We start from the raw sequence: 26111 nt of genomic DNA, 5'->3' as shown, positions 1-26111 counted from the left end.
TCTCACCCTTCAGTTTTTCCTTTTCTCCTGTAAGCCTGCGAGCGCGTCATACTCAAAGCTTCAAAGGAATTGGTATCAGTGGTCACTTTCAGGCGCAATGACGCATTATAGTGCGCATCGTGACGTCACATAATGGAGGACGACGAAACAAAAACAGAAAGAAAGGTTAAAGAAGCATAGTATGCTTTTTATTAACTTTTCAACGGCTTCCAAGTCACTGTGGCATTATCGGCAATGAACGGGCCGATCAAGGTGCCCGTTCCGCCCATACTGAAAGCAATCAAATATTAATACCGCTCTCCAGAACTGACGCTGCACGGAGGCTCGACGTGCTTGCTCGCCAACGCACCACGTCGCAGTGAAACGAGCCACACTTCAAGCACGCACGACTATATTCTCTGGACCGAACTCTCGCCTTCGAATTCCTCCAGGACTTCGCCGAGGTGACGCTACGCTTCTGTGCAGGCTATGGTTGGGTGTCGCATTTACCTATGCGTACGCGTTCCGCATAGGAATGGCAGACACCGCAGCCTGTGACCACTGTGGAAGTGATGAAACGATTCAGCATATTCTGTGCGACTGTCCACAGTACTGTCCGCAGAGGCAGTCGCCTTGCAACGCGCTTGATAAATTGGACGACCGAACTCTTTCGGAAGAAAAAATCCTGCGCCACCGACAGGGCTTAACGTCGCAGAAGAAGGCTGTGCAGGCGCTAATGCGCTTTATGCGTTCGACCGGTCGTCAGAACGGCTCTGATTGGAACGTCCTGCATGTGTATGTATGTGTGGATTTTTTCTTTGTTTTTTATTTGATCTCTCTCTCTCTGTCCTCTTTCCGACCCCTATTTCCCCACCCTGTGCGAGGTATAGCAAACCGGTTATTACTACCAGGTTAACCTCCCTGCCTTTTCCTTTTCATCTATTTTTCTCTCTCTCTTCAGGAATGAATTCTTACTACCCGCGCTAATGAAAATATTTAAGCAATAACAAGAGCAAAAATAATGTCTGTTTTTAAGCACTAAGGTATAGTGGCATGCGAATTTTCTTGTTTGTTTCTGAAGAGAAAGTGAAAACTGCAAAGGTCAAAGCGAAGAAGTAAATATTCATGAAGAGACGACCTGTCCTGCGTAGCTGAGGTGGCGTGCGCCTCAGTTTTGCAGCTTTACTTCGATGGCGTTTGCGCAAGCGGCACCGTATTTACGACTGGCATTGTTTCCGACTCGTGTATAGCTTGATGTAACTTTGGAGTACATGCACCTATACGTGTGCAAAACGGCTTCGTGACAAACACGTAAAACCGTGGCTTTCGTGTCTCGGAAGGATGCGCGTGGGAACGGTAGAGGGGGAGTAAAATAGGACCAAAATATTTTTCGTATTTTACGCTGCACTCATCCCATGGGCCGGCGTATGATAGTATTGTCGCGCATGCATTGGGAAAGAATAAAATTATATGCGTGGTATACGAGTATATAGCAAGCAGTGTTTTGAATACATTGTTTTTATCGGAAGTAGTTAACCTTATCGTTCTTCCCGCAAAGCTTCTCATCTGACTTCGCTAAGGTTAAGCCTTGTTTCATGGCAGGAGCTGCTATGCTAGTGGAGAGCTCCGATTTGCTCTCCACTAGCTCCTGCATGAAGAAAAATTATTTAATAAAAGAAAGAAAGAAAGAAAGAAAAAGGAAAAAAAAGAAAGCAAGAAAGAGATCACGAGCCTTCCATCAAATCTTCAATATGCTCTTCCTTTCTTTTACGAGGGAGTGAAAATAATAGATAAACGAAAACACATATTAGGGAACCATCGTGGCAACAACCGAGAACGAAATACCTTTTTTTTTTTCTCGACAGCAATTTCCGGCGCAAACGATATGCCACTGCCAGCAAATGGCCACATGGAAGCACCGAAAATTTTGGAAGGACATATATTTGATTGCCCTATATCGTTTGTCGACGGGTGTGTGCAAGGCATAAGCCCGTCACCGGCTGCTCAGATTTTGTCCCAACGTAAAGCAAACAAAACTAATCCATCCTTAAGGTGGGGTGACACTTCGTTTGGTCAAAAAATGCGATTTTGAGATTTTGCAATCATCTGATGGAGAATTTCTTTATCTTTCAGAAAATTTATCACTCTTGGGTAATCGCTGTTTCAAAAAAAAATAATTTTGGTCCTTTTTCTTCGACACGTCTACAGGGAATGTGGGTGTACGTACTTCTACGTGGTCTCAGCGTTTTTCTCAAAACAGCATTTTCGGGGTTTGTGTGCCTTTTTCTTGGAAGATGTGCAGCGCAAGCAAACAAAAATTATCATATATGTTATTTAGTGGCATTTACATAACTGGAACTAGAATCAATACCCTAGGTGCATATGTATTTTTTAGTATAAAAAAACCATAAGCGGCAATTTTCATACATCGACAAACGCAAAAGAACATAACAAGTGCAGTTTTTCTTGCACGCTCACTATTTTAGTTCCACTTCTGTAAACCGTTGGTTGCTAGCTTTGCGCAATATTGCAGTGCTCTGCATATAGTAGACCTTAACAAAAATGTACATATATAGAAAAAATTTTAAAACAAAAATAAAAAGTCTAAAGAGAATTGAAAACTAAATTTGAGCTCCAACGCACCCTACATCTATCTTTAACATTTCTTGCAAATTCTATAGTCACATCTTTTATTACCACTGCTGTATACAGTCAAATTTTGAAACTCATTTTCACAGTCTCAACCCGCCTTAAAGGGACACTAAAGGCAAATAACAATTTATGCCAGAGAGAAAGCTCAATGTATGAGAACGTCTAAAATGGCAATATTATTAACAGCAGTGCCCTACTTGCCGAGAAATTAAGCTAAATGTATCGCACGATGAGCGCCACGAGCGGGACATTTTGGAAATGATCCCGATGACGTGAGAGAGTCCGACTACAATTAATCACTCGTAATCAAACTAGCTGCAATAAAAAAAGAACCTTCCGTGCATCAAGAGATGTAATAAAATGCTGCATGTTCGTTTCTGTTTCATTCATGGAAAAACGAACCTCTTGGGCGTTGCCAAGGGGAACTGCGCGCGTGGTTCAAAGGTTCCGTTTTCGCCGAACTGCGCTTCGCCCGGCGACCTGGTTCGCTCACGCAAGCAGGGCACCAGCATTACGAGGTTTCTGGAACGCTATTTCAACAATCAACATCGACTTAATATTTGCCTTTAGTGTCCCTTCAATATGTAACACAAGCGGCGCGTCGCCCAGTTCGTGTGTATGCGCTTGCCTCGATCGTCGGCCTGTTGAAGTGCAATTGGAATACTTGCACGGCGAGAAACGCACCATGCGCGTCACATTTCGAGTAATTCGGGAGAAACTACGCTTCCGTCGTCATTGGACGTTATTACAAGGAGCTCACCTTTGCTCGGAATACTGCGTGGGCAGTTGCAAAATCACCGCCCGCTGCAAAACGCACTGCTTGCGTGAACGGATTGCTTGAAAGAATGCAAAGATCGCTGATACGCAGCCACGTGCTTGCGCCTACACTCGATCCTGATCGTCACTAGCCCCATTTTGGAAAAGATAATATTTTGTCACGTGTGTCCTTTCTTCGTTTTTCTTTATGCAGTCGGTGAAACAACGCCCTTTGCATAATGTGCACAAACTGGTAATGCCCACTCAGACGGATCAGTGCGGCGCTTATTTGCTCACGAATACATATAAGCCTCAGAGTTTGCGAGAAGGGACAGCACGTTAGAGTGTGCGTAAGCAGGCACGTATACAAATGCCTGTGTTTGATCTGCATACGCGCGCGCCAATTTGGACTCTCATTTGTTCCCGCCCGTCCTCGCCTTCCGTTTGTTTTACGCCACGTGGATCGAGGCACATCCTTTCCTTCGGCTGCTCCTGTCTCCCTCTTCTGTGCCTCCAGCTTATCCAAACTGTGCGGCGGAATAATCCTCTCTTACCGCTCCTCGCTCGCGGTAACAACGCGCAACTCGGCATTACATTCTTAGCGAGTAAGCGGGTCTCAAAGTTGATGACTTAATATATCGCCGATGTTTGCAAAACAGGCTGCTAAAGTTTCGCCTTGTCGGCGTTTTAAAAGAACAATGAGGGCGAAAAGCAAATTGGACAGAGAAATCCTGCAAAGACCGCTTTTGTTCGGGAAAGAATGGGCTCGCATATTTTGGGGGCGCTAAGCCTCTCGCGGCCGCGAAACTTATCCGTTGCTGGTTTTGTTTCGTTTTTTTTTTTGCTTTCTGCCTTCGCATCCTTTCTTAAGGTAGGCGTCAGAGTAAGAAAATGAAAATAAAATGATCCGAAACCGAGTTGTGAACTTAAAAGCTACGTGAGGTCTCTGCTGATACACGACAGCTGGCTCCGCTCATTCTTTTCTCCCTCTTTGCTGCGTGTCACCTGCCGCAAAAGCAGTGAAGGGCGTCCACGAGGGCGACAGAACAGACGTGCTCCGACTCGACGCGCGCTGCGGAGTACAGGAGCAAAACAATGAGACACGCGAACGGAGGCTTCAGCGCGGGTGACACACACGAGCGCCATAAACGCGCGACGCAACGTGAGCGGCTGGCATTTTATTCGCCGCCGTCAACTGGATCTGCACGAGTGGTTTTATCTGCCGCGTCAAAGTCAGGGGCGCGCAGAAACTAACTCGATAATTCCGTCGCCCGTTAGACGACGCTCGAATGCTGCATGCGGTTGGGCGGACTCGAACTGTCTGCATTATGAAAGCAGAGAGCCGAGAACGCCAAGTGAATTGTCCACCTTTTTATTTCACAGTTTTACTGCGCATTCTACCGATTTCATCGTTCTCTTTTCGCTACACGCTGAAACACACGTACGCGCGGATGATTAGAAGACACATGCGTATTTATTCCCTCTGCCTATTTCCAATGAAAATTAGCTACAAGGCCGCCGTCTTTCTCTCTCCTGGCTCCCATCCTATCAACAGCTAATATATAGACCTTTTCACAGGAGAGAAAAAACGTCGCCGTGCTGGGCTGCACGCGGGAGTACAAAGGCTGACGTCACAGCCTCGGCAGTGCATTTTGGGCGGGTCACGCCTATTTAGCGCAGCCCAGAGAGGATTATGGCGGCGCCCGGGGAGCAGTCTGCGAAAAGGTCTTACGCGACAGCCTTTTGAGCTAGAGCAAGGGGACAGCGTGTGGGCTGACGTCACACGATGGCGATGTGATGCCGGGAAGCGCCACGCAGACTGCACGCTTCAGGCGATATGGTACAAGAAGAGACGGACAATTTGAGGTTCCTTCCCAGGGTGTATATGGGGTGCTACGTCTTCGCCCGTGGACGGCCAGCAGCAACCGCGGCTTGTTGGCTCGGGGCCAATTTAGAATCGTGCGCCGGCGGTCCCGGCGGCCTTCGATGATCCCCAAGCGGCGCTTGTTTCCGCGTGTGAGCTGCGCCGCACGCTGTCCGACTGGGCCACAGTTGCGCACACGCCCCCTATCAGAGCTCCCCGCGAGGCGTGTTTACGCTATACACGAAACGCCGCTACCACGGAGGCGCTTAATGGACCTGCAGCCGAGACGCAGTGAAAAACTGACCCATCACAGCACCTTCCTCGGTGCTGTGATGGGTCAGTTCCTCCCGCCTTCTTGTGGGTAAATTATTATGATCGAAGGCTAAACGTTCCGACTACGCCCGATTGGACTTTATACTACGAATGAAACCTTTCTTGACGCACAACGCAGAAAACGGGGGAAAGAAATAGTATAGAGGCCACGTGGAAGCGATAAATACAACTAAATCATTCGGCAGAATGCACTGGAACACCATGTCCTTAGAAAACACACATTCTACAGACTGCTAAGACGTTCGGCATTAACTTCCTGACTGACACTGGGTGCGCTACAAATACATACTATAAATGTGGACACTACAGACCACATTATTTATAACCCTACTGTGCGAGCGTGGCAGAAAGAGGGAAGCACGGTTCAGTTTTTTTTCTATTTTTTGTTGTTGTTTATTATTACTTAAATATCTGCTGATGTAGGCGACAGTCAACGCTGAAAAGGGAGCGCGGAACTTACGAGGGGCGGAGGGGGAGGTATGTAAGTTAACTAGGCCCCACGCAGGGACGCCTAAAGGATGCAAATAAAGTAAAGGGAAAGAGGTATGTAGCGAACACGTGTGGTTGCCTATCACGCCTATTTAATATTTATTTAACGAATACCTGCGTTGTCTCGAAGTCATTATCGTATAGCTACTGGTGCCGCTGAAGTGATGCTGCAATAACACCAGCGTTGTCTAGTATCTGCCCCGCATGAGGCTATAGTCTAAGGATTTGTGCCTCAGAAGGTGGTCTGACACACTCTATAGCCAGTTTAACACAGTCTGAAGAGTGACGGATATGGCGGCACAACGATGATAAAAACAATAAGTGTCCATTGGGAGCTGCGGGAGCATTGAATCTGCCATTGAAATAGAAGACGGGTGCCTACTTTAGTAAAACAAAAAGCCCTAGCCACTGGCGATGCAGTATTTTATCAACATTAACTTCCGGTGTGGCAGTGGGCGTTGTGTGGAGAGCAGTCTACAGACACTGAAAGAAGATGGGGCACAATATTTAAACTCTTGAAGCACCAGAAAGAACGAGGGAAGTTTTCCTTTTTGTTTCCTTGCGGCAAACTTGCATAATTGTTTTGTACATCCGCGTGAACGCCGAAGCGTGCTAGCTGAGTGTCCTTAATTATCGATGGCGGTGAGCTCGTTCAGATTCGTTCCTCATTTCGTGGCATATGCTGCCGCCGTGCGAGTGGATGACGGCATAACTGAGTTGTTCTCCATTTTCTCATTGGGGCGCATATGTATGTACCCAACAATTATGCAAGTTTGCACAAGAAGCAGGCACGGCGGCTCTTTATTTTGTTTTAATGAAAGTGCACTAAATTAAGAACGACTGCCTAATTAATGTTTACTCTTCCAGTCCGCTCTTCAGCAGTGAGATCGCACAGATGGAGCGCCACACAGGATAATCACACAGCATCAAAACGAGCGCTGTCCGTACGTTCACACAAGCAACTCTGCTGTCACCAGCAGCGTGACGACAGTGCGGAGGAAAGCAGGCTGCTTGATTTGCATTCTGGTCGCAGGGGCGGGATACGCTTGACAGATCGGCAGAGCCGTGACGCCTCGGCCGTGCGTGTCCGCTGGGTCCCCGTTCAGCTAGTTCTTCGTTACCGGTAATGACGCATAGGCATTGTTTGCCCTTTTCAGCGTGTCTCTATATGCACGCCTGCTTGGCGCGAAGCTTGGCACGGCGCATCAGCCAGCGCGTTCGCGCACGCGCCTTTACGAGGAGTCGCTTTACGGAGGAAAAGGCAAAAGAAAAAAAAAATAATAAACGCGGGACTTCAACTACTAGAAAAACGTTACAGCTTCGCCATCGCGCAGGCTGCCCAGGCATAACCGAAAGTCGCGAAAACAAAGACATTAAAAAAAAAAGGACCACGGACACAAAATGCTCGAGGGTGAATCGCCCGGCTTATGTTCAAATGTCTCTGTCACGCTGTTCCTTCTTTTTACAAATGTCAACCCTGTCAGCTTTGAGCCGGAACGTTCATCATCCTTAAGGTGTCAAACACCTTCAAGATGTCTTTTATTGGCTTTCACAGGAACTGCTTGGGCTTGTTGGTACATAACGACAGAGCAATGAGAAATTTAAGACGGGAGCCAATTCTAACAAATTTCAACGGCGCTCGGTATCAGCACGTTCATGCGCTGTTATATGGTCTAAACTCATACCGCAGGGCTACGAGCTTTGGTTGGTAACCACGACTAACCATATTTAGACTAGAATGCCGGCGTGGTCGTAGAGCTGTGTAGTCGCCGTTCTGTGACACGCGTTTGCAGAGGTGGAGGCCTTAACATGGGAATAAATGAAAATACAAAAAAAATGTTTCGAGTACAGCGCGAGAAAAACGATGCAGCATAAATCACGAGAAACTTTTCCGGCACGTGCTCACCACGCGGATTTTTCCACGCTAAAAAAAAATAATGAAACACCGAACAATGACTGCGGCTATTTATATTCCGATAGCGTGTAGCCGCGTGTATATAGCGTGCCGTAGATAACGAGGCCGGAATTCAGCTGACAAAAGACAAGAATAAAGGCGCGGCACTGTACTCAAATGTCTTTAAAAGACAGGGGGAAAAAATGGTTTTAGCCCGCTGAATCGTAAAAAGACTTGGTGAAAAAACTGTGATTCACGCGACAAATTCAGCAGTTAATACGGTGCGCTTCTCTTTGTTTCTGCTTCGGACATAACTGCAAAGAAATCACCCACAGCGCAACTCGGCCTCTTCGCGTGCCGAGCTGAAAGAGGTGGAAATAACCTGCGAACAAAATTGATGTATAGCGTCAGTTAATAAACAGATGTTCAGTAATTATCTCCTTAAGCATTTACTTCGGGACATTATGAAAGAAGGTGCGCGTGTAAACACGGACTAAGGAGAAGCGAACGAGACAACGCAAAGGCTATCAGCTATCAGCTGAAAGGGCGCAAAGTGTGCGCCCTTTCAGCTGATAGTCGGCCTTTGCGTCGTCTCGTTCGCTTCTCCTGTGTCCGTGTTTACATGCGCACCTTCTTTCATGATGAATACTCACCAAATAGCTCAACTTGACGTCGTTCTTAAATTCAGGACATCTATTAAATTCGAAGCATTCGTTAGCGAAGCTTTGGCACTTTGAGCGTTTCTATCTACGTAGCTATCTATCTATCTATCTATCTATCTATCTATCTATGTAACCGCCTGCGTCTGGGTGCTCTCGTGATTGCCTCCTTAACTTGGTGTAAACCAAAACTGGCATGGGGGGGGGGGGGGAGGGGTAAGAGGATTTGACGAATATGACTGTCGAGTGATTACATGAATAACATGAAAATCCTGTCGCATACGTCCTCAAACCCTTTCCTCCAGACACGTGTGGTACATACCCGTTTACCTTGGGCCGCGGTGTACGGCTATGCGCCACCAGTGATTGACAATTTATATCTACCCAGGAACGGCGAGAACATACATTGGTAATTTAAATGCGAGAGCATTAAGAAAAACCGACATCGACAGCGTTGACACGACGAATGGAAAGAATAAAAATGAGGATCCCAGCAGGAATCGAACCCAAGCATTCTGTGTGGCAGTCAGGTATTCTACCACAGAGCCACGCCAGGTCGATAAACTGGTTTGGAAAAACAGCCTGTGCAGGCGTAATGTCGCTGCAACGTCAGTTGCTATTGTGGTGCTGGCTATCTAATTTTACAAGATAGCAATAAACACTACATATGTACTCCTACGATACAGGCGTCATATCATATTAACGTCTGTGGTTCCAGTGTTGGCTCCGCTTTTATATCAGTCTAATGAACATTACGTTTGAATTCCTATGATTCAGCAAGCTATATTGAAGCATTGCTCGACCCCGGAGGAATACTACGTTAACGAAAGTTACATATGATAACATGAGTGCACCATAAAGTCCACTTAGTTTCGATAATACTGACATATGTACTCTAATCTCAGGGCTTACGCTACGTCGCACCAGAAGTTACCCATTAAACGTCAGTGTTGTCGACGTGCCCGGTAAGCCCACGATGTGCGCACAGCTATTACACTTACAAAAACACGTCGATCCACCTCGCAACGCTTGGCTCAAAGCCATACAATACAGTATAGAAGTAGAAGTAATCGCTGACTGCTTCGCATGAAACTGATTCTGACAACAAAGGGAAACCAATACAGCTATAAAAGGTGAGAATAAAAAGCCACTATATACAGCTGCGATTCGAACCTGGGCATTTTGAGTGGGGAGCGGGAATTCTACCTCTGCACCACTTCGGCGGAACCGCGCAATTCTTAAACGACGACACATTGCAGAGTACCGATCGCAGCGCCACAAGCAGATTGACCCTATTTGAGCTTCACTTTTCGAAGCTCGTTCCGAGCACCTCCCTGTTCTAGTGGAATAAAAGAGCTCTAGTGTCGCTATTTTGCCAGTGTCAGTGATTGCCTGTGTCACTTGGGGGGAGTCAGTAAGCTACGCCGTGCGGCTTCACGGTTCTCACTATTTTGCCAGTATCCCATGCTCAAGCTTGCGCAGCGCCGTCCGCCGCCTCAGCGGAGAGAGGGGAAATTTCCGGTAGCTCGGACGGGTCGCGCTTGCTTGGTTTTCCGGCAAGCGGGGTTCTCCACGTTTTTCTCTCACGTTTTTCTGGCTATGGCTGTCGCCCCTTCGTCGTCTCGGAAAGCAGGCATGCATTCCTGCTGCATTGCGAACTGTCACAAAGGTTTAAAAATACTGAAGAGCCGAAAACTGCCCGTCAAGTTTTACCGTTTCCAACGGAAGCAGTGCAAGCAGCAGAGGCGTCAAGAGTGGATTATGGCAGTTCGCCGAACTAAGCGATGCTTTCATGGTCTTGTCATCTTATTGAAGCAAATTTTGTCGCACACAGTGTTACCAACTATTAACGGGGAGAAACGCGATGGCCATGCTCCTTTGAAAGGGAAGTGCGTTTGTGAAGTGAAGCTACAGCAAATAGACAGACGCTGTACATTTCGAGATTGCGCGTTGGCTTTCCGAGTAAACCATTTGTAAGTGACAGCAGCGAAGCATGTTAGCTCAATACACCACAGTTTAAATACCGTACCGTGAGTACTACATGTCTTTTATTCAGCTGATGGCAGTGCATTTCGCATGGCGGCTCAATGTAAACAGAATTAAGCTGCATGTTTGCACTGAGCGCTTATACTGGACTTGCTATGCAACATGCCGTGATTAATAATAATAATAATAATAATAATAATAATAATAATAATAATAATAATAATAATAATAATAATAATAATATCTGGGGTTTAACGTCCCAAAACCACGATATGATTAAGAGGGTCATCGTAGTGGAGGGCTCCGGAAATTTCGACCACCTGGGGTTCTTTAACGTGCACCTAAATCTAAGCAAACTGCCCTCAAACATTTTCGCCTCCATCGAAAATGCAGCCGCCGCGGCCGGGATTCGATCCCACACCATGATTGCTTCGAAGGCTGAGGTGTTGCGCTGCTAAGATCGAGGTCGTGGGTTCGATTCCCGCACACGGCAGCTGCATTTAGGTGGGAGCGAAATGCAGTAACACCGGCGTACTTAGATTTGGGTGCACGTTAAAGAATCTCACGTGGCCGAAATTAATCCGAGGTCGCCCCCAAGGCGTGTCTCATAATGATATCATGGTTTTAGCTAGTAAAATATTATAGCCTTGCATGCGCGTTGCCGCGAGCGATATAATGCTGCCGCTTTGGAAACGAGCTGAAAAAAGAACCAAGGCGGCAATGAAATTTTTGATGGCTCGCGAAATCAGACGCGGTTATCATCGGGAAGAAATCTTGGCGTAATCATAAACATGCCCGATCCCAGTGGGTATTGCATAGTATGCTGCTGACCAAGCGAGCTGTGGAAACAACCACAGCGACATTCGAATCGGCGAACACGGTGCGTGATTAGGCGTCGATATTATCCGAAATGAAACACGCCGCTACAGGAAACATGCATGGTCAAAGTGGTCATGAAACATTCTTTTGCGCCGCATCATTATGCTGTCAATGGGAGCTGTAAAAAATATAATGTGGCATTAAACTCATGATCCGACATTGTTATCATCCGATGCAAACCTCGGCAAAAGTGAAACTCGCATGAAACAGAACACTGCGCATTGCATTGCTGACAGCGACTCAACAGGGCAGACGTAAATTTATGCTCTTTACACTGAGCTCATAATAAGTTTAAAACCGCACGACATACTTAGCATCCAAGCAATCCAAAATCGAGCTAGTGCCGCTCTACCAACGGCGTCACACGTGACGTTACTGCTCAAGTCACGTGACTCAATCTCTCCCACGTGACAGTCCCGATGGGAAGTTTTGCTGCTGCGCTTATTAGGGAACGAGAACGCGCTCCGCCCTCCTCGTAACACGGCCGCTGAGGCTGGTACTCCAGACTGCGCTTATCCGCGAACGTCACGATGACGATGATGATAGCAGCGGGAAAGCTGGCTGGTCATTGGATTTGTCATTCCCGCTCTATGAACTGGAACATACGCGTGACGCTCGTCGCAAGACATTCGTTGGCGCTGGTAACGTTAGAACTATGCGCATAATTGTGGGTCTAATGATTAGAATATTAAAACGTGCTTGCGGGGCGAGGTGCGATCTCTGCTATAGGTACGTAATTTCAGCGTTTTCAAGAGTGAGCTATTGGCAAGACAACAGCACTCAGCAACACGACCAGAAGAGTATGGCATTGTCTGCAAAAATAAATAAATAAATAAATAAATAAATAAATAAATAAATAAATAAATAAATAAATAAATAAATAAATAAAAGAACGAGAAAGCGTCACGTACGTAGAAATAAAAAGAAAGTTCTGGCTGTCGCAGATCAGCGTTGACAGCTAATCAAAAGCCGCAGTTATAATAGGTTTTATTCAATTCGTAAAGGAGAGAGAGATTTTTTGTGGCCTTTTCGTTTCTTCCATTTACGATCCTCAAACATTTGCAGTGAATTGGGAAACAGAATGTTGTTTGTCGAAGCGATAGCCGGCATTTTTCGCCGGAACTTCGGTGCTGCCGGAAAAAACTGCTGCTGCAGGTCGCGAGCATGTCACTCGGCGGCCTGGTGGACTACATATTGACGATAAAAAAAATGCCAACTGTTTGCCACGAGCACAATTGCACTGCTTCTGCGAATTGTACTCGCATAAAAGTGAGGTCCTATATATACCAAGTTCTATCATGTCACCTTCCCGCCATTGTGCCCCGAGGTTCACTTGCTTCGAGCGCATCGTCCAAGCGTCATCCATCTTAAAGGTCATACTGCTTTCACCCCTTGAAGACAACGCTGACGGTATAGAAAGTCGAGAAAAGGCACAAGTAGCGTTCCACTGACGTCAACAGAAGCTCCGCAGCCAATGTTAGGAACAAAAGCCAAAGCGCAAAACTACAGGGACATCGAAGTATTTCCTTGGTCTTCCTTCTAGAAGGTGCCTGGTTTTATCTACTCTACGCTGGGAAAAAGAAACAAGGAAATACGACATCGCATTGGCTCAAAACACCACGAAGCAAACGATTGAACTCTGTTCAATATCCTTAACAATTCTTTATTTGAAACTGAGCTTTCCGGTGTGGGTGGACAACAATTGCACATGTGGGCCGCAAAAGATGAACAAAGGAATTTCCGATCACAAAAAACTAAGCGCCGCGTTACCCAAGACCAAACAACATTTTATGCCAAGTAATGCTGATATACATTCCACCATAAGCATGTTGGAAATTCGCAGCAGACTATATGCAGCTGCTGTAGTTTTTATAATCTCATTAAACTACGCCATTAGTTTTTTTTTTTTTAATCCCTGAAGTAGAAAATATTGGCAATGTTTGTCGCGTGCTTGTCACCACTCGTACTGTGAAGCAAGCGAGGCTTTGCAATTTTGCGTTCTTTCCGCCCACACATCAGGCTAAGAGATTTCTAGCAGGCCATCTGTTCTTCCTTTTTTTTTCCCCAAATCCTCAGCTTGAAAGATTTTTCGCTGCATTCAGACAGCCGAATACGATGAAGATTACGTAAAATAACGCTGGGCTTGTTCGCGCGTAACATACTCCATTCTGCGCTAGAAGTGTATAAATTTACACAAAGAGCATGCGCCCGCCTGGAGAAAGCGAAGGAAACCGTGTTTGCGGCTGGACATTCAAATTGAAAACGCGACCTCATTTCTAAAGGCACTGTATGAAGGAAAAATAAACAAAGCCATACGCAAAACTGATATGGTCCGAGATGGTTGGGTCCCTTCGAAGTTCCACTCTGCCGGGAGCCCTCTGGCCCGGTGCGCTCGGGCCGCTCTCGGAAATTTACTGCCCGGAAATAATGGGTCCGGCGGCCAGTGGGAGAATCTGGCACTTAGAAAACGGCCGCGTTTCTTCGAGAAACTGCCGCCCACTCTGCGTTCGGAGATTTCTGCTGCTGCTGCGCTGCGCTTCCTCCTCCGAGAAGCGGGCGCTATAAGGCCCCGAACTGCACGTCGACGGAAGTCCCTCGATGCGAGCGCTGAAGCACACCCGACGGCTCGCGTGGTACGATCCTCCACCGCGGCGCGGTGTCCGCCGCAACCGCTGCGCTTCGTGGGGCCATAAAAATGGCAGAGACGAACGAGAAAGAGCGATGACCAAGAAACGAGACGGAAAGAAAAAAAGAGTTAAGCGCCGCGACCATGCGTTCGCGCGTATAAGTGTCGCTCTCGAAGAGGCCTCGCCCGATTTCACACATCAAGTCTGAGCGCATCGGGCCCGTCACTGCTGCTGCTGGCAATCGCAAGACTTGGAAGGAAGAGACAGATGCGACGGGTTTTAGCGGCCAATTGGGATGGCATGTAGCGCCGCCACTCAACTGACAAACATCCACTATACTTCCCCTCTTGCTTGTCTTCGCACTCGTCACACAATCCTCTCTCGCTTATTATATCAATTCTACGTGAAGATAACAAAAGAGGCAAAAAATAGTTACGTTTCTAGGTGTCGTTCATTTTTCACTTCTTTTTTTTTTTTATGTAACAATGCGTCGAAGACAGTCACACAGAGCGTGCTGCAGAAAGCAGTCGTGAACTGTGCTTCGGTCGGTGTTGCGACACGCCACACATGTCCGAGGATTTTCGAGGCTCATTCAAGGAAAGATGCAGAAAACATATCGCAAGATGGCCTATTGTACGAGCTTCTGTGCATTCGCGCGCGGAAAGCAAATCCTATGCTAAAACCAGTAGAGGGAGCTTTTCTCCATACTTTATATAGAAAGTTCGCGTGTCCAAAGTGAAAAGAAGCCGGGTGCCGCACGAAGCTGCCGAAATGCTTCGGCAAGAAGCAAGGTGCCACTCGAAGGCGACATTTTCATGGTAGATTAGGCACAGTCAAATGGGGTCGGCTTGCAAAGATTGAAAGTGGCTTGCTTCCATTTTCGCGGGGAAAAAAAGTTCAGTGAAGCGCGTACAAAAAAAAAGAAGACAGTGAAAGAAACAAAAGGTCACGTCGCAATGAGTATCTAGTGCACAAATGCGATAAAAAAACAAAAAAGATGCAGGAATGAAGCTAAACAACAACATATAGTGCCAGCCACAGTTGGGACACACGGTATTGGCATACCGACCACCGGGAGCATGAGCCACGCGCTTTAAAGAGAAAGTCATTCCTCTGTGGCATATATATGCATATGCGGCATCAAGGGCAAAAATGATTATATATATATATATATATATATATATATATATATATATATATATATATATATATATATATATATATATATATATATATATATATTATTTATTTATATTAATATATATTAATATTAATATATATATAATATATATATATTAAATATATTAATATATATATTAATATTAATATATATATATATTTTTCATTTTCAAACAAGGAATACATTGTCACGTATATGACTCGTTGACCGCTGAAGTGTATAGGCCCACAACCATAGCGCCCTGAAGCCTGGATGCGCTCCGCATTGACAGTTTATTACGGACGCTGTTTGCCACGGTCTTCTCCTATAGACCTAAAGTGGAGGCTTCAACTTATTAAGTAGCATTGAAAGCTGGTCACGTTGGTACGGATTCACCTGGTATTAAAGTGCACGGCAGGATGGGTCGCAAAGAAAGAAGTGACGGACAATTAAGGGCCGTCAGCTCTCGTTTGTCACTTCTTTCTGTCCCGTCCTGCCATGCAGTTTGATACAAGATGAACTCAAATTACTAATCGCACATTAAACATTTACGGAGTGGTTGCCTTGCCGTAAAAAAAAGCCTTGTAAGAATCTCCAAGCTTTCTCAATCCCAAATATTGCAAATATTTTGTTCTATGGAAAGGTTCCGTTTGCAGAGTTTAGCTAAGTGAAAATTGCTACTAACTGTCTTTCGTGACTGTGGAATTGACATGTCGTAGCGAACCAGTGGCTGTATACCATTCGGTATTAAGCATGAGATCATGTGTTCGACTGCTCTCGGCCGGTTTCCATCAGGGACGAAATAATATACTATTTATGTTTAGGTGGACGTCAATACTGTTGTGAAATCTCTTTCGAGCACGTGGATTAACTTTTACGTATAACCACTGGTGTAATGCCGCCTGAAAAAGAACACATTGAGGTGATTTGTGAGCACGCGCCGCATAATTAGGTAAAACTGACATCTGTAACGCAACTAAAATCGGCGGGATAAAACAAAACATGCCAGTTAACACGGCTGACGCAAAGTATAAACTACACAAGGGTGATAAAGGCATGGTGATGCCCGCATATATGGGCGTTATTGAAACACCTCACACTTAGCGTATGCCTTTCGTAATTTAGAATTCGGTTATGGAACTCTTTTTTCTTTTTTTTTAATCATGGTCAGCGACAAAGCCTATCTGAAGTACTTATGTGAAATATTTTAGGGCTAACAACGTATTATTCTGTGGCGTCACGAGCGTTCGCAGCCAAACTGCAGGCGAGACATTTGTTTCCGCTTTGGAACATCGGTCAACGTCGACTCCTGTTAAAAATTAAGGGCTGCTTCAAGCGAAGCGTTCACCGACGTTTTACTCGCGAGAGGACAAATACTGCCTACAAAAATAGAAAGAATATAACACCTAATGAACGTAAAACAAACACCGGAACGTACAAGCGTGCAGCTAAACGTGGCGAAATGTGTGGATAACACCTGAACGAACTGGCAAAACAGACGACACGAGCGCATGAAGTAATCTTATAGCACCGGCGGGGCGCACGCCGCGCATCACAGCCAAGCTGTCTCCCCTCTGAGCAGTTGCGTTGCTTCCTTATGGAGCGATAAACACCGCGCTTTCTGTGACCTGTGCGTAGGTCACGTAAGGAGTCGTTTGCCAACATGACAGTCGTAGCGATCACGCATGCTCGATGCCTCGTCTGCCGTGACGTCGATGATCCCGACAACGTACAATAAGTTCGCATGGCATGCGGAAATAAATGTCGTTCTTTAAAAGCAGAAGGAAAAGGAAATAAAGAAAAGGGAACGACCACCATTGTAACCCACTCTTGCTCATTTTCGTTGGCATTAACGTCTCGCTTAATCCCTACTATTCGGCTGCTCCGAACCCCGAAGACGAGTTCGCCCCTCATTTAGTATGCATACCGTCGCGCCGTTTCGCCATCGTCGCTTTTTATCCTCTTTGTGGCTGCAGCAGCGCAGTCGCGAGCAGTTGCAAGCGACAGCTGAACCGTAAACAACGCGATTCACGTGAGCATTTATTTCTCTGCCAAAGCTTCCCGGATTCGCCTGGCAGCGTTTTCGCAGGGCTCAGGAAAAGCCTTTCGAATCCGCGCATTTCACAGCACGTGTAACTGCCTCAGCGCATACACGGCACCGACCGCTCGCGGCACGCTACATCGCGCAGTAATGACCAAATGGTGATTAGCGCGCGTGCCCGCTGATGCTTCTCCGGAAATTCTTGAGAAATACGGGGCCGTCTTGGCCGTGCTATAAAACTGATGTAAAATAACGAGAAGAAAGTGTCCAAAGGCTTTGCGTGGCAACAAGCGCGAATGCGAGCTCCAGGCAATATCACCGTTTCAAAGAACTTATCAGGCTCGCCCGGATTTCCTAATTCGTTGAAAATCGAAGGGGAATTCGCGTGAAGCCGAAAAAATGAGAAAATGTTCTCTTTTTTCTTTTTTTGTAAACAATGCGAATGAGTTTGTTTACCAAACGCACGACGAAACTTTAATTGTAAAGACATTTCGCATATGGAAATGACGGATAAAAAAACAAAGAAAGCGATGTAAGCGTCATTATTCCAATCCGATATAATACGTTGCAGCTGTGACAAGGTGCGAGCGTAAGATGTGCGTATTACAGTGGCCACCCAAAACAGTTTCAGTCTCGCTCTGCGTTTCGTCGCATACTTTAGCGCAGCCGCTTTAGCCGGCAGCTGCGCTCTCTGTGGTGCCACGCCGCGCGAAACAAAAGCGGGGCTAGCAAGACTCTGCTTGCGCTGTAGCGCATAATGCTCGGGAGTTCAGAACTCAGCTGTGGTAACGCCACCGTTCTGTCACCGCTAGGTCTGACGGACGCAGCTCGGATTCTTGTGCCCGGTTTGGCCATTCTTCGCTGTCAGTAACGAGTGCATTCAGTACGATCGACCTCATTGTCAAAGCACCACGACGTCATTTAAAGAACATACGAAGAGTATGAACGATGGGTTCAGGGCATTTCATTTACTTATTTATTTCGGCTCCGGACAGTTCAGGCAACAAAATCTGCCTGAAAAGACCGGGTTGAAGCTGCTTCTGAAGCTTATATGCATAAAATGTTCATTGATGGCACTGAATTGTGTAATTATCGCTTTTGTTTCGTGAAGTGAAGGTGCGGACAAAGCATTTGGCGGAAAAAGGCAGCTGCATCGCATAAATGTTACCGCGCATGCCCATATTGAGCACATCTCAAACCAAGTGTTATCGTTATATGTAGTTTGCGCAATACCATGCATGCAGGCATACACCAGTAACCAACGTATGGGCCGTAGATTCGTGACGTCATATATTTACGCAGTCACGGCGCATGCATCATAACAGCACGTCATAAAGCGAGCAAGCGCTAGACAAAGAAAAATTCAAATAAGCGGACTTTAATTAATGCTCATTGCCCTAACTGATGGCGTGTCAACTGAGTTTAGTAAATTTACTACAAAGCTGCGTCATTTGTAGCACCGCTACTGATAGGAGCGTGCACAATCGTTAGTGGTGATTTAATTTGCATGTCCCCATTCCTTGCGCTCAAAGCTTCGACGTAACTTGGAAATTAGTTCTGAAGAATCTCGTAAGGGTTATGAAAGTGAAAATTGACAACCACTCCTTTGTAGCACAAACTACAGGCAAATCCATATGGATTTTCTTGTAGTGAACGGATAGTTGACAATATTGCCTTTCGACGCAAGCTGCATGACAGACGAGCGACAATTCCATTCGACGCGGATCTTGGCAGGTCGGTGCTACAGTGCCTTGTAAGTGCATCCTCCGAAGACCTATGTTTATTATCAGGTTGAAAGTATTGCGAGCATTCTTGTGTCTTTTCGTCCCACTACCCGAATACGTGCGATAATCGAGGGTACCGTTTCATTGAAGTCGAACGGATAGTATACTGCTCGTCGTGTTTCCTGTGCAGCAGGCACGCCTTCCTGACTGTGCAGGAGCGAAACAACTTTCGCGTTCTTTCCCCCGGTCCAACGCGACGTAAAATTACCTCTAGGGCTCCGCCTCTAAGCGAGTGTTGCCCTCATTCCAGAACAGTTACGAGGCTCTCCTGAACAAAGCGCCACACGCGTGGGATTCTGAATTGCACTTCAAGTACCCGTGACTGCCCTTCTATCCCCGATCCCGCCCTTCCTACAATCGTGACGCGGATAACCGACACAACTGTTACACAGAGCATCCTCGTGGCCTCCAGCGCCAGCGACAGCGCAATTGAGTGAACGACGAAAACGTGACCGTACGTGCGGCCGCGTTAAATTTTCTTGTCTCCCCATTTGTTCCTTTTTGTTCCCCGCTTTAGTGTCGAATAAAACACCGGGTTCGGGCTGGTTGGCTAACCTGATTTTCGTGATTTTCGTTTATTACTCATATGCTTTTCTTTTAGCCGATAACAGCGAAAGCAATCGCGGCATTTATTCCTCATCGGCATCAAAGTTCACGGACAAATAACCATGACTTTATACTACAGCATACTCATCTTACTCGCCGAGCCTCAGATGATACTGCTCAAGTTCTTGAAGAAGGTGAGTAACGAGAAATATCACCCGATGCAAATGTTATCGAACGCGCCATGGCTCTGCGCGCTGAATCATGATCAGTAGTTTATACCACCATGCATACTGTATTACAGAATAAAACCTCCGTCTTCGCTACATGCGCCTGCGTTTTCTGCCATGAGGTCTGCACGAAGCCAGGTGTTATTTTCTCTCGGAGAAGGAAATATACGATAGCCACTCGATCACCTCATCTCCCCCTGTAGCAAGACTCCGTTCTCGCGCGCGCGTGTGGCATACGTGATTTCCATCTGTTGCGGTGGCCCGCAAGCAAGGACGCACGCACCTCGCAACTTGTGTGGCTATCCATTAGTGAAGGCCGCCGGGAGCGGTTAAGCAAATGCACGGCCATTTTATTACGAGGCACGTGCTCGATCGTGCCGTCAGCACAAGTTCAGGTATTTCGCGGCGCGAAGAATGTGAAAGTGACGCCAGAGAAGAACTCGAAAACAAGTGACAATGCTTGGCGCACATTCAAGTTGATTGATCGTGAATGAGACAAAAGAATTGAGCTAGAGGACGAGGCAAAAAGAATACGAACAAGATTGAAAGCGTAAGCATGCGCGTGAAAAAGCAAGCAAGCTTAGTGGATTTTATTTGGCGTACTGTAGCGTTCTCACAGAAAAAAAAAAGTAGGAAAGAAAAAGAATGTTGTGGTTCTCCAAAACCTTGCAGATGCACGCAATAGCTTACTTGCGAACAACCTATACACGCCTTGATACCATGCATGCACATTTGACGTTCACCGGGGCCTGCAGCTGGGAACATGTCACTGCTGTAAGCTTTTCTAGCGACATGCCACTGCAGCCTACTCTATGGTACGGATACAGACTCTTCGAAGCATTCACAATAGACGTACATGAAGGACGGTCGGACGAATAAACAGAAAGTGGGAGAAAGAACAGACAGGCAGTACCAATAAAGCTCGTGCAGTGCAAACAGTATAGAAAAGAATGGGTGTGGACTTGAGCCTCGATGATTGTCGTTAATCAAGTAGATATGTTATCGAGTTCTTTCTTTCTTTCTTTCTTTCTTTCTTTCTTTCTTTCTTTCTTTCTTTCTTTCTTTCTTTCTTTCTTTCTTTCTTTCTTTCTTTCTTTCTTTCTTTCTTTCTTTCTTTCTTTCTTTCTTTCTTTCTTTCTTTCTTTCTTTCTTTCTTATTCAGAAGACACTGAGCACATGACAACGACAGAAAAAAAGTATATACGATTTGCTGTATGTTGTTCGAACGCAGACACTTGTGGAAGATTTGTTAATGTAATACTATTGGTGCATGCATCTGCGTTAGCGTAAGGAGTTGGAGTTACAAGAAACGAGCGTACAAGGCTGCCATGACAGCATGATGTTTTATTGTTATTAATGTAAGAACGGACGCGGTCGATGGCAAGTGGTATTTCCTCGTAGCTCGTCGACCTTCAAGCGAAAGCAGAGAAGTGTATGCCATATGCTTACACGGAAACAGAGGGAATAACCTGAAGACGAATGATCGGCGGACGTTGAGCCAAGAGGGCGAATGATTTATGGCTGCGCGTGGGACGAGATGATGCCCTCAGCGCGAGCAGGTAGCCTTCTATGAACGTTTTCTTAGCGATGACACGATCTGAGCTTGACTTCACGAACCTGGCCTTTAGTTGGTCAAATGTCTCTGTGTAGCGAGAGATTTCGGGGCAAGCTGGGTGCTGCAGCGTGGGCACTTTTCCGGCACAACGATGGGGCCAACGTGCCGCGACGAAAGAAAGTGAGCTGCTGTTTGAGCTGCTGTGAGCCAGTGCAGCGGACGTAAAGGAAAGCACATTTGCGAATCGACCAGTGAACTCGGCTTTGGGCCAATGGCAAGGGATAGGAGAACTGAGCGACCGTTTACGGAGGACCCATTTCTGGCTCGCTCAGCAATAGCTGGGGCTGATCGCTCATCGGCAGAACCAATGGCCACAGTTGTCTTCTAATCTTTTAAGTGGAAGGGCATGTTACACCGATGAATCGTTTGTAGAGGAAATCCTTAATGAATCGCATTGCGTTGCCTCATCAAGTGCTCATTACTGTGGTGTCGCCTCTCGAACTTTTAGATATGAGAGCGTGGATTTGGCAGTGCACTCGAGCGTTGTGCGGTGATTGGCATCGCGCAAAATTACTACATAAAGTACAACTAAGAAAGAATTTCGGACAAATATGTGCTTGCATCCAAATTCTCATGAAAGGAAAAATAAAAGAACATACTTGAAGTATGTGATGTATACGCACTGAAGCGTCGACTACTGCAGTCTCACATACCAAACAAGTATTATATATATAAACCAAAGCTCTCGCTCACTGAAACAAAACAAAAAGGGAATGGCGGTGTCTATTTCGTCGGTGCGTTGTCACCGCTTTTAATATAGTTTTATAGTTTATGTTAATGTGTGAAGGGAATGTGCGAGTGCGTGCGTCCGCATTTTCTCGTGCGAAGCAAAAAAAGAGAAAAAACCAACAATATGAGTTGTGGACTGAAACAAAGCAAATCCGATCGAGAAGTATGCATCGCAGTACACTACAGATGGACGATGGAATAAAGAGCATGTTCCTATTTTCAGTGCTGTTTTATTTTCGCACGGTCGTGGAAAGAATTTCTGGCTTCCACTCCAGAGTTTGGACTCCGGCAGTTTATCACGGCGGCGTGACAGCTCCGCGCGCTGTTCAGGGGGCGCCTCGCAACACGGCAGCAAGCAAACGCGCGCGCACCATCACTCAGGGCGATCACGACAGTGGCAGCTGTTGGGATTGCACGGCTGCTCGCAGCTGGCTCGGATGGCCGCGCAGGTGCAACAGCGGAGACTCGAGGGGGGTCACTCTCTCGACTTTCATGCGCGGACCCAGTTTCGAGACCCGGTTTAAACACGCGGCGCGCAAATGAAAGCGAGCAATCAACGAGTAGACGGAAACGCACGACCGCCGACATCAAGCCCGGGTTCAAATGACAACGGCGGGACGCAAAGAGCGGGTGGGGGGGGGGGGGGGTATGAATAAAAGTTCAGCGCCACGGACACTTCGGTCGTTAGAACGTCAGCCAAGTGCCGCATGCGAGTATTCAACGAGTAATTGAGTGGAATGCTCGACAGAAGCACAACGCGCGCGCCTACACCCGCACGGGCGAAGCGGAGAAAAAATCACAGCATATCCACGGAGTGAATGATGATGAGTGGGCGAAGCTGCGGAGGTTCATCGGTAAACCGTGAACCTTCCGTGAATTCTGCCCAGTACATCATCACCGACGTGAGATCGGGTGCGTTTATACTAAAGGTTCGACGAGAGTTATGACGACTTGCAGCTCACTTTAAATTTACATGTACGCTGTGAATTTTCATTGTTTAGAAAACCATTGCTTTAGAAAACATCTGGCGTCTTTCATTAAGCAGCTAGCGTCTTTTCGTTTTGCTTTAGAAACATCTGGCGTTCTTTCGTTTTGCTTTTAGAAAACATCTGGCGTCTTTCGTTGGTTTATTTCATCAATCAACGGTGTTTTGAACAAAATTTTTATTGTTTAATCACGCACAGGAGAAATCTCACCAGGCACTACCTTGGAGGTAAACAATGGCTGCTAATGGGAATGAGAGACAGAAGAAGTCGGCTTTTAGCTAACACTTACACTTCTACTTCTACTAACGTTTCCTACTGGAACATGCCAATGGCTGCTAATGGGGAATGAGAGACAGAAGAATTCGGCTATTAGTTAACGCGCACGCTGCGAATTTTTTATTGTTCAACAACGCATAGGAAAAATCTCCCACCGGCACCACCTTGGAGGTCAAGATCTGGTACTAGCGTTACGACTGGTTACGCACTACTACGAGGGACGAACGGGTGCCGCCTTAAGGAGCTTCGCCCCTAAAAAACAATGATGAGAACAACCCCTTTTGACCTAGAAGTGGCGCACCAACGGCACTGCGCGCGTATTAAGTATGAATAACTTTATTAGTACTGCTCGCTCATGAAGTGACGAGATTAAGCGCAGCGAGTTTGGAGAAATGGACAAAAAAGGCAGATATTGTTGAACGGCCCGCATTTTGCCACAACGCTTTCCCAGGCGTTAACACGTATGTTAACCGCCCTTTCCCTCCTCCGCGCCTTTCAGTGCCCACTCCAACCGGGCTCAACGTGTCCGGCCTTTCCCTCCCTCCCTCCCTTTCCCACTGTGTTGGTTGAAGACAGAGGCAAAAACACGATAAGAAAGAATAAAGAGGAATGTAAGTGCATGATAACCATTCCCATTACATTCTTTCATTCAGCCATGTGAGCGAACTCTCGCGTCATAGCGACACTGCTCCATTAAGCAAATGTTTTCATTCGCTTTTCATATTTATCTACGTGTTATGTTTCCTTCACAGAACCCGAACAGAATGTAAGCGGTTATATACTTACATGGGAGTAGGACGGAAACAAGGCATTGTGGGAGAAGTACCGGCCTACGGAGGTGTCGTCCTTCGAGGACTGTGTCCCACCACGTCCGACGTCGAAGTGACACTTCACTATGAATGTTCGCACGTAGTCTCGGCTGGATTTCGGGCTGGGTTTGTCTAGTGGTGAATATGAACACCACTGTACTACGAGATCGGGTGACATTAGTCGAGGAATTATTAACGTAGGCACCATAGTTGTCCTATCAAAAAACTCACACGTTAATTTGCCTAAGGTATGAAGGCAAAATCTATCTTTTTTTTTTTCTGCTCAGTCTATATCGTATTAAATGTCTCAAAATGTAATCGTAGATGTCATGACAGAGCATGATAGCACTTAGCGAGAGCATGTAGCCAGAAAATGATAAAACATAAGGTAACTCTACAACGGTATAGTTTTCTAGCTACAACATTTGCGAAAACTGTGTAGACATATACTCTGTAGTACACTCGAGGTTTATTCACTGCGCCTGATGGCTCATGACTCAGTCATGAGGTCCCGGGTGATATCCTTGTGGGTGGTTTATAGTAACGTTCATGTTAAACACTCGAAAACAACAACATAGTATAAATTGAGAGCTTCATGCTACCCGTGCAACCATTAAGACGCGGTATAGCCAATAAATTAAATGCGGCGATACGGCCCGGATGGCAGCAGGCACCAAACGCGCGCTGTATACTTGCTCGATTCCACCGAGGCGCCATTCGCAGTGCCGCAGTCGGTCCGTATACCGAGCCAATCGAACGGTCCACAGCGAGCAGACGTCACCACGAACGAGTGGTGCAAACCTCCATTAGACGTTTCGCCTGAATTACGGGGTCGTCTCGTATAAGCAGATGCGTCTCTGCTTCACCGCTTTCTCCTACGTCATGTCATTACACGCAGAAGGAAACGACACGGAAACGCTCAGCCCACTTCGAAGCCTGCGGCTCCCCTCGGCTGTCGACAACTCGACATTACATCTTATAGTTCGCTCTCAATACAGAAGATTGTCGTTGCTCCGTCAATTACGAGCAGTTTAGCGTTGCCTCCGTCAGCGATACTCTATCTACGTTTTCAATTTACTTTCGCATTTTCTTTTTTTATTTCGCCAATATATATTTTACTCTGTGTAAGATATGTTCAGCCTATACGGAGACTGAACACGTTTTTTTGCCCGTATATATTGCGGTGCCTCTATGACTGCGAACGCCCTCATGCTAGTTCCTCTATGAAGCTGTGATGTTCCTTCTGCTTATACAACGTTTACTGTTGTTACCATTTTGTGAAGAATAACTGTCATCATTTCAAGGGCGGCCGAATGCCGTTCTATATAGTCTATTTCAGTCAAAAGAAAAAGACGAGGGGCTTGAACGGGAAGACAGCTTTCGTGGATGAATACGAAAATTGAAGGAAGGAAAAGGGCCAAGGCAATGTGGTGCACGCCACCCTGAAATGTGGCGTGACACTGACGCTCGTGTAACGCAGTCTTGAAGACATTAGAATGTGGCGACGTTTGTATTTGGCGCCGACGGTGCCCTTATTCCTTCTTTTCCTGCCCAGCCTTTATCCCAACGCAGCTACATTTAAGCGAGTTACCCGCTTTGGTGTCTTGTCCCGTATAGCATGCATTGAGTAATCAGAGCCTTTGGGTAGTAGTAGGAGTGACCGGAGAGAATCGATGATGCTAAGAAACGTGGTGGGAAAGAGGATCCACTCCTGGAGCTTCGATCGAAACTAGACGCGCAGGCGGCACTAAACCTTTCGCGTTGCTTGACGCTGTGTACTCCAGTTGCTTGTTGCTGCACGAGGCTTTACTGCATCAAACA

General features: G+C 46.5%; 1 protein-coding gene across 6 annotated transcripts in view; it reads right to left on the bottom strand.

Annotated features, from left to right (window-relative positions):
• The window catches only part of LOC119401923 (GTPase-activating Rap/Ran-GAP domain-like protein 3), a 594089-nt gene that overhangs the window by 179838 nt on the left and 388140 nt on the right, over positions 1–26111 (bottom strand). The window lies entirely within an intron of this gene.

Source organism: Rhipicephalus sanguineus, chromosome 1 (assembly GCF_013339695.2).
Source record: "Rhipicephalus sanguineus isolate Rsan-2018 chromosome 1, BIME_Rsan_1.4, whole genome shotgun sequence".
In the NCBI taxonomy this organism is placed as follows: Eukaryota; Metazoa; Arthropoda; class Arachnida; order Ixodida; family Ixodidae; genus Rhipicephalus; species Rhipicephalus sanguineus.
The sequence above is the reverse complement of the archived record's forward strand: the minus strand, read 5'-3'. Positions and strand labels throughout refer to the sequence as shown.